The following is an 8,380-nucleotide window of genomic DNA, read 5'->3' as shown; positions in this document are numbered from 1 at the left end:
CATAGAAGAAGTGTTTTGAAGTGTCAGTGCATTATTGTTTTGTGCCCACGGAAAGCTTGTTGGAACACATTATGTTGTCGTAATGGTTCATGTACCGACACAGCTATTATCTGCTATTTCTTCTCAAAACAGGTCAAGAGTGCTCTTTAGTTTGTACTTAGGTATGTTATTAAACGTTATGATTCTATTCAGCTGGTAATACCAAAAATTACGGGTTCCAGCCTGCATGTCTAATGCAGGAAAAAATCTGACTGTACAACTAGCCCCGTGGTCCTAGTTGTCATTAAATAAACTGTATTAGGGAACGATGTAAACAGCCTCCACTACATACACACCCTTTGCTTCCCTGTGCAGCAACTGAGCACAGTTGCAGTACCAACAGCATTTGGAATATAAGAGGGAGAGGAGGCAGGGTCATAGCTTCACTCCTACACACTCTCTCTCTCTCTCACACACACACACACACACACACATGCCAACCAGTCGGCCGGATTAGCATGGAGACAGTATGCTGCATGCTCTGCAGAAGTGTAGCAGTAGCACATTGGGTTCATTTTATTTGCCCTGTGGTTTGAGAACCTTTAGAGTTCACATTTTCAAGCTTTTGCCTGCACTAGACTCTTTTTTATAATGAAGCTGGGGTGCTCATGCCGTCATCTGACTCCAGAAGCTTTAAGAAACGCCTATATGTATTTAGTAGCACTTCACAAAAAGAGAAACTAAGACAATTAACATTCTGAAGGCACATACAAAATAAAATCCCCAAGCAGCCCCTGTAACATTGCTTTATTTCTGAGAATTCAGAATATCACGCAAGACACACACACACCCAAAACAGGGAGAGACAAAGCAGGCTGCTCCCTAAAACAGAGTGGTTCAACTCACACCACCTTACTATACGTCAGCTGTCTGCAGGCTGATTGTGCTGCTGTTAGGGCCAGGTTGCACACTTCCCTACACAGCCACTTAGCCTGCAAGCAGGAGCAGGAAAATCCCTGCAATTTAAAGTGACAGCTTGTAATTTTTACAGTTTTAAACAACACAACAAGTGTCATCTAGCATCTGTTATGCTCAAATATTGAAACAATGGTTCTCAACCCAGGTTTTCCATGCTGAGGCATCCCCCTCCCCACTCCCAGTTAGTAATATGGGAATGTTATAGTGATTGCAACCCTGTGCACTTCTTTATAATCTGCCCAGGAAGTCACAATCCCTGTATTACAGAGGTCATTGCAATATCTATGTATGTATTCAATAAAGGGCTTCCAAATGTCATTCTTTAAACTACATATCACTTTCCATCTGCTGGCTGCTGATTTATCAAGGGTACATAGTTTGTGTTAGGCAATTCTTCCCAAAGCCTTTGGATAAAGCAATCCATAGCCCAGCTTTATTCTTAGCTATTAGTCCTGTGAGCCTGAAGTTATTCAGCAAGCATAAAACAGTCCTATCCAATATCCACACAAATAAAATAGCTTCAGTCTTACTCAGTACATTATGCCATTTATTTATTTATTTATTAAGAAAAACAACTGAGCTAAAAATATAGTGGCAAGAACCTTCAAAAGATGCTACGAGTTGCATTTCTTAGGACCCAGCAATAGATAGTCACCATATCTGTGCTCAACCTCTGTTAGACTACTGCACATTATCGATCAAAGAGATCCTCAGAGGTAAACAGGAAAAAACAGGCTAAAGTGGAAGAAAAATCAAGGGAAGCATATACCATTATGATCAGTACAGTGTATTTCCATTTTGTCGGAAACTAGCACCAGTGCCCATCAGTCTGAAGAGCAGATCGCTGCTGCTGTTTCCGTTGTTGTTAAGCTACTCAAGGGAGACAGAAGCAAACTGCAAGGCAGTGTAAGTCTACAGCCAGATGCACAAATGTAAAGAACTTGTGGGTGTTACTCAGAAAAAGAGCTTCATGGCTGGCATCTTTGTTTCTTACAGTGACAGCCTGGGAAGCTTCCCATTCAGTAATTTAAAAAGATGACAGAGTCAGATGTGGGAGCACAAGAAATAGCTTCAAGACATATAGAATGAATACTTTCCACAGCCAAGCAGCAGGCTTGGCTCTAATGCAGGGGAACAAGGAAAGGAGGAAAGAGTGTAGAAAGCCCGGTTTATTGGACAGACTATATACAGTGGAGTCAAAGATATCTAAGTGAAGTCAGATGCTGCAGGAAGCAGTGTTGGTGATTCATTTAGTGGCACTCTTCCTTCTGAGTGTGTTATGAGCCAGTATTTTGTAGTTTAAGGGGCACTATTCTGGTAGGTGAGTCAGAGAAAACTCTTTCCTGTATCCAAGCTCTGCTCAGTGTAAGAGGTGGGAGTCAGGCAGCTGGTTATGGCTCCTTGATTCTGTGGCCTTGTTTTAGCTGGTCCCAGCCTTGGTGTCAGAGCAGCCTAAGGCTTCTCTAATTTTTGCCATCAGCATACAGTCCCTAAAGGACAATACAACATATGAGGATCAGCACAGCATCCCTACTCCATGTCTCTCTGCCACTTTCCCAGGCGAGGGGAGTGATTGGGAGTGGCCAGGACTGAGGGAGTGATTGGGAGAAGAGCCATGTCATAAATATAAAGGGAAGGGTAAATCCCTTTAAAATCCCTCCTGGCCAGAGGAAAAATCCTCTCACCTGTAAAGGGTTAAGAAGCTAAAGGTAACCTTGCTGGCACCTGACCAAAATGACCAATGAGGAGACAAGATACTTTCAAAAGCTGGGAGGAGGGAGAGAAACAAAGGGTCTGTGTGTCTGTTGGTATGCTGCTTTTGCCAGGGATAGAACAGGAATGGAGTCTTAGAACTTTTAGTAAGTAATCTAGCTAGGTATGCGTTAGATTATGATTTCTTTAAATGGCTGAGAAAAGAATTGTGCTGAATAGAATGACTATTTCTGTCTGTGTGTCTTTTTTGTAACTTAAGGTTTTGCCTAGAGGGATTCTCTATGTTTTGAATCTAATTACCCTGTAAGGTATCTACCATCCTGATTTTACAGAGGTGATTTCTTTACTTCTATTTACTTCTATTTCTATTAAAAGTCTTCTTGTAAGAAAACTGAATGCTTTTTCATTGTTCTCAGATCCAAGGGTTTGGGTCTGTGGTCATCTATGCAAATTGGTGAGGATTTTTACCAAACCTTTCCCAGGAAGTGGGGTGCAAGGGTTGGGAGGATTTTGGAGGGAAAGATGTGTCCAAACTACGTTTCCCAGTAAACCCAGTTAGAGTTTGGTGGTGGCAGTGGTTATTCCAAGGACAAAGGATAAAATTAATTTGTACCTTGGGGAAGTTTTAACCTAAGCTGGTAAAAGTAAGCTTAGGAGGTTTTCATGCAGGTCCCCACATCTGTACCCTAGAGTTCAGAGTGGGGGAGGAACCTTGACAAGCCATATCTACTCATATCACATGAGCTTACCCCTTGCCAGGGGAATTCTCCACGGGGTGGTTCTAGCCAGAGTCTGGCTCTTTTGCACCACCCGAATAGAGTAAAGGAGTTGGATTGGAAATGAAAAGCTGTCCCACCACTACCCAGATGGGATTTTAAAGTGAGATCCCATCTATAGCTGTACAGTAAAAGTTGACACGAAACCAGAAGCCAGGTTAGAACTTCTCCATAATTCCACAGAATCCTACTCTACAGTCACTTTGATTTTGTCCATCAACTGGTATGTTACCTAGAGTTGAGCCAAACCCAGGGTATCCAATTGCAAGTGTCTCCTTCAAAACCACTTAGATCTGACCTGCTGAATGGATAGGGGACCCACTGCCATGTTTTTATGACATCTCTAGAAGTACCACTGTTACGACCCAGACCAGTTTCCCTTGTGGACACATTCCAGTCTGTTGTGTTTGGATCCTAATTACTGGATCTCATGTTGTTTTAGGCACAGTCTCAGGGTGCAGATCCTCTGTCTAGCATCACTTTCTGAGGTATGCTGCGTAGGCACTGAAACTAGCACTGGCTCTCCCAAGCCTCCTCAGTAGCTATTGCTTACTCCCCAGAGTTCCTCTGAAGCTGTGAAGCCTCTGGATTATTTGTTTAACCCCTTGAGGAACACGTGGCAGTTAAAGCAAAGAAATACACACAGACTTTGCACACGAGACAAAAACCACAGTTAATTTTATTCTCAAAGCATGCCAGGGTTATAGATTTTTAGGTAAAAACAGTGTAAACCTACATGTTCTGCTCCCCTGAGGCTATGTGAGTCCTTAAGTCTAGTCAGTGTGTAAGGCAAGTTTGCCCCTTCTCCCATCTTCCTCCTGCACTGTACGCCTGTTGTCAGCCAGTGTACGGCTGGTAAGTGAGAGCCAGCTCAGAGCAGAATGTGTCCTTTTATAAAGTTCCAGACCCCTCGGCCAGGTCACCTAGTGGCTTCAAGTCCCTTGTCAGGTGATTCATTGCTTAGTTCCAGCCCCCTTGAAACCCAGACTGAGGAAACTAGGCTGCAGCCAGCTCATTGCTGTAGGGTGCTCCATAATCTCTTTTATCATGCTTTTTTTTTTCTTTTTTAAGTAGCCCAATAGAGCCAAATTCTGCTGTGACTCATATCCCACTGGACTCCACTGAGTTCCATGGGGTTGCACAGGCTGCAACTCAGGGCAGAATTTAGCCCATAAAGTTGAATTTTAGCCCAAACACCTTGAAACCTGCTATTTCCAAATGTTTCCATTTGACAGCTCCAGGAAAAGCTTTCTTCGTTAGAGGTCAAATAATATGATTAGTAAACAACCAATCCAAACATTCACCACTTAATTAGCAGGCGGCATGCATTATAAATAGTGAGTAATTGCTAACACATAAAAACAGCTAAAATTGACGTGCATTACCAAAATAACATGTCTTTTAGAAAAATGGATAGCTAATAGGATTAGGAAATTGACAAACAACATATAAGGGTTAAAAAAAAAAGTGCATTTACAAATCCAGGACCTGATCCTGCAAATCTTTACTTTGCCAGCACTCTCCCAACAAGGAGCTCACATGCTCTGCTCCCTTTTGCAGGTCACAGGCTCAAAACATATCCTTTGCATTCTTCTTATTCACTAACGGGAACGGGCCTGATCAGACCTTTTGATTTTTCGCCCTGCATTAGTACCCAGCTGCCACATCACTCCCTTGAGTGCACTTGTGGCATTCTACCTCAGGGAGGCAGAAATAGTATTGTATTTACTTATTTGTATTATATTATATTATTTGTATTGAAGTAGTACCAAGGACATCACTGACCAGGGCTCCATTGCCCTAGGTGCTGTACAAACACAGAACAAAAAGAGCAACCCAGTGTGCAGGGGAGAGCACAACCTGCTACACCTGTATGCAGTTTGAAGCACACACTCCCCCATGTATACCTGGTCAGCTCTGTTAATGCAGAAACTGAAAGTCTGTCCAGCCCTTACATAGGCTGTGCAAAGGTAAGCGGAGGCTCCTTGCTCCTTTCTAGCCCCTGCTGTGGACCCATATTACAGCTAGGCAGAGTCTAATCCAAACGTTTTAGGATGTGAGGCTATGTTCACAAAGACACTTAGGCATGATGATGCTGGGTATCATCATCCCTAACTTGCAGGTGCCTAGAAAATCACTGAGCTTCACAAAGCCTGGGTTAGGTACTCAGGCTTCCTACACAATGAATGGGCAGATATAGGCACCTCAGAATGGAATTCATAAAAGCCAGCACACTAGGCAGCTCCCTGCCTAAGGTAGCCAATGCACAGTGGCAGGGAGAGGGGCATGTCCAAAGCCCTGCCCCTCCGAGGGAGTTAGGCACCTGGGCATTTTCTGAAAGAAGCCAGGAGAGGACTCGCTCAGAACTTTTAGCTCCAGGTTAGCGTAATCACTTGGGAAGTGGGCGACCTCTGGTTCAAGTCCCTTCTCTGCCTAAGGGGGAGAATGTATATGAATATGGCTCTGCCACCTTTCTGTGAATGCCAGAACCACAGGACTGTGGGATACTCTGATGTGCGGGATCCTGCAATCTATCCTGTTGAAACTGTTTCACTTTGGATTAAATTTCACTTTGGAGAATCCTTCCTCCAGCAAGAGAAAGCACTTGCAGAAGAATGACTCTAAGCCTGCTGGTTAGAGCACTCACCCAGGATGCTGAAGACCCAGGATCCAGACCCCTGCGCCAATAACTCTTTAATTATTTACCCACAGTGGAACAGCTTCAGCAGGAGATATTGAGGGAGCCCCACATCAGGGTAGCCCGATGGTTAGGGCAATCATCTGAATGGTAGCAGTTTCCTATTCCGCCTCAGGCGGGAAGCAGGGGCTTTAACTGAGGAGGGTCTCCCACACTCTGGGTGAGCACCCTTGTGACAGGGCCAAAAGTTATGATAGTTGTCTTCACACATACCATCCCCAGTTGTTTTGTGGGGAGTTAGACATGCTCAATTAGAAGTAACGGAGGAGGAGAAGGACCTTGGAGTGTCGGTTGACCACAGGACGACTATGAGCCGCCAATGTGATATGGCCATGCAAAAAGCTAATGCGGTCTTGGGATGCATCAGGCAAGGTATTTCCAGTAGAGATAAGGAGGTGTTAGTACCGTTATACAAGGCACTGGTGAGACCTCACCTGGAATACTGTGTGCAGTTCTGGTCTCCCTTGTTTAAAAAGGACGACTTCAAACTGGAACAGGTACAGAGAAGGGCTACTAGGATGATCCGAGGAATGGAAAACTTGCCTTATGAAAGGAGACTCAGGGAGCTTGGCTTGTTTAGCCTAACTAAAAGAAGGTTGAGGGGAGATATGATTGCTCCCTATAAATATATCAGAGGGATAAATACCGGAGAGGGAGAGGAATTATTTAAGCTCAGTACCAATGTGGACACAAGAACAAATGGATATAAACTGGCCACTAGGAAATTTAGACTAGAAATTAGACGAAGGTTTTTAACCATCAGAGGAGTGAAGTTTTGGAATAGCCTTGCAAGGGAAGCAGTGGGGGCAAAAGACCTATCTGGCTTCAAGATTAAACTCGATAAGTTTATGGAGAAGATGGTATGATGGGATAACATGATTTTGGCAATTAATTGATCTTTAACTATTCATGGTAAATAAGCCCAATGGCCTGTGATGGGATGTTAGATGGGGTGGGATCTGAGTTACTACAGAGAATTCTTTCCTGGGTATCTGGCTGGTGAATCTTGCTCACATGCTCAGGGTTCAGCTGATCGCCATATTTGGGGTCGGGAAGGAATTTTCCTCCAGGGCAGATTGGAAGAGGCCCTGCGGGTTTTTCACCTTCCTCTGTGGCATGGGTCACTTGCTGGAGGATTTTCTGCACCTTGAAGTCTTTAAACCATGATTTGAGGACTTCAATAGCTCAGACATAGGTGAGAGGTTTATTGCAGGAGTGGGTGGGCGAGATTCTGTGGCCTGCATTGTGCAGGAGGTCAGACTAGATGATCATAATGGTCCCTTCTGACCTTAATGTCTATGAGCATGACTACCAGATCAGGTCCTGCAGAAAAGTTAGGAGAAGGAGCACCTCTTCCTCCAGTTCAAGAATTACACTGGGGCTTCAGCATCCAGACACCTAGAGTAAGCCTGCAGAGTGCATGCTAGAGGCAGAAACATAGATGAATATGGAACTTTTACTGCAAACACTTAGGTGCCGAATGAGTTTAGTTGCCTTCAGGGTTTGGCTGCAAACCCTGCCGGGAGGGGACGGGGGTTGTGAATACTAGTGGTGCCTGATGCTGGAATTTGGATGCCTAACTGCCACTTTAGGGTCCTAACTCTCCTCAGGAATCTAGTCCTTTGTATTTAAACATGAAAAAGTTAATAACAATAAGAATACACTATTAAATAAATCACTACGCTATGCTATTTTACTTCATTTGGGGCTAGGCTCAAAACAGTGTTCTGCGAATGCAGGAAAAAGATTGTTCTATATGGTGCCTGGTTTACTAGGGAATGCTTAGTTATTTTTGAAAGACCAAATTGTCTTGTCTATAACTTCACTGGATGTGGCCCAGAGACTGTGCCTTTAGGATAGTAGTGAAGTGGGGTATAATTTACTCTAAAGGAGAACCAAAGTCACAAATTCAAACTTTCAGAGATGAATGTTCAGATTCTAATTTCTAGATCTGAACATACTCCTAGAGTTTGGGTTACAATGTGGTTGAAATAACACAATATGGTGAATAGATTTGATGGAAATCTTACCAGCTCCGTTGATCTCATGAGACTTCTGGCATTTAGGGCTGAAATTTTGTAAAACTCTGGCCTTGTCAAAGTCAGACTTTAGCTTTGGTTCAACAGTGAACCTAAATCTGGAATCCTAGCCTGACCTATTCTAGATCTGGATTCAGACCTGAGCCTTCGTGGCCCAGCCTGTGAACTGTTTGGCCAAATTCTCTGCTGGTGCATAT

Source organism: Natator depressus, chromosome 1, assembly GCF_965152275.1.
Source record: "Natator depressus isolate rNatDep1 chromosome 1, rNatDep2.hap1, whole genome shotgun sequence".
NCBI lineage: Eukaryota > Metazoa > Chordata > Testudines > Cheloniidae > Natator > Natator depressus.
This window is presented reverse-complemented; position numbering follows the sequence as displayed.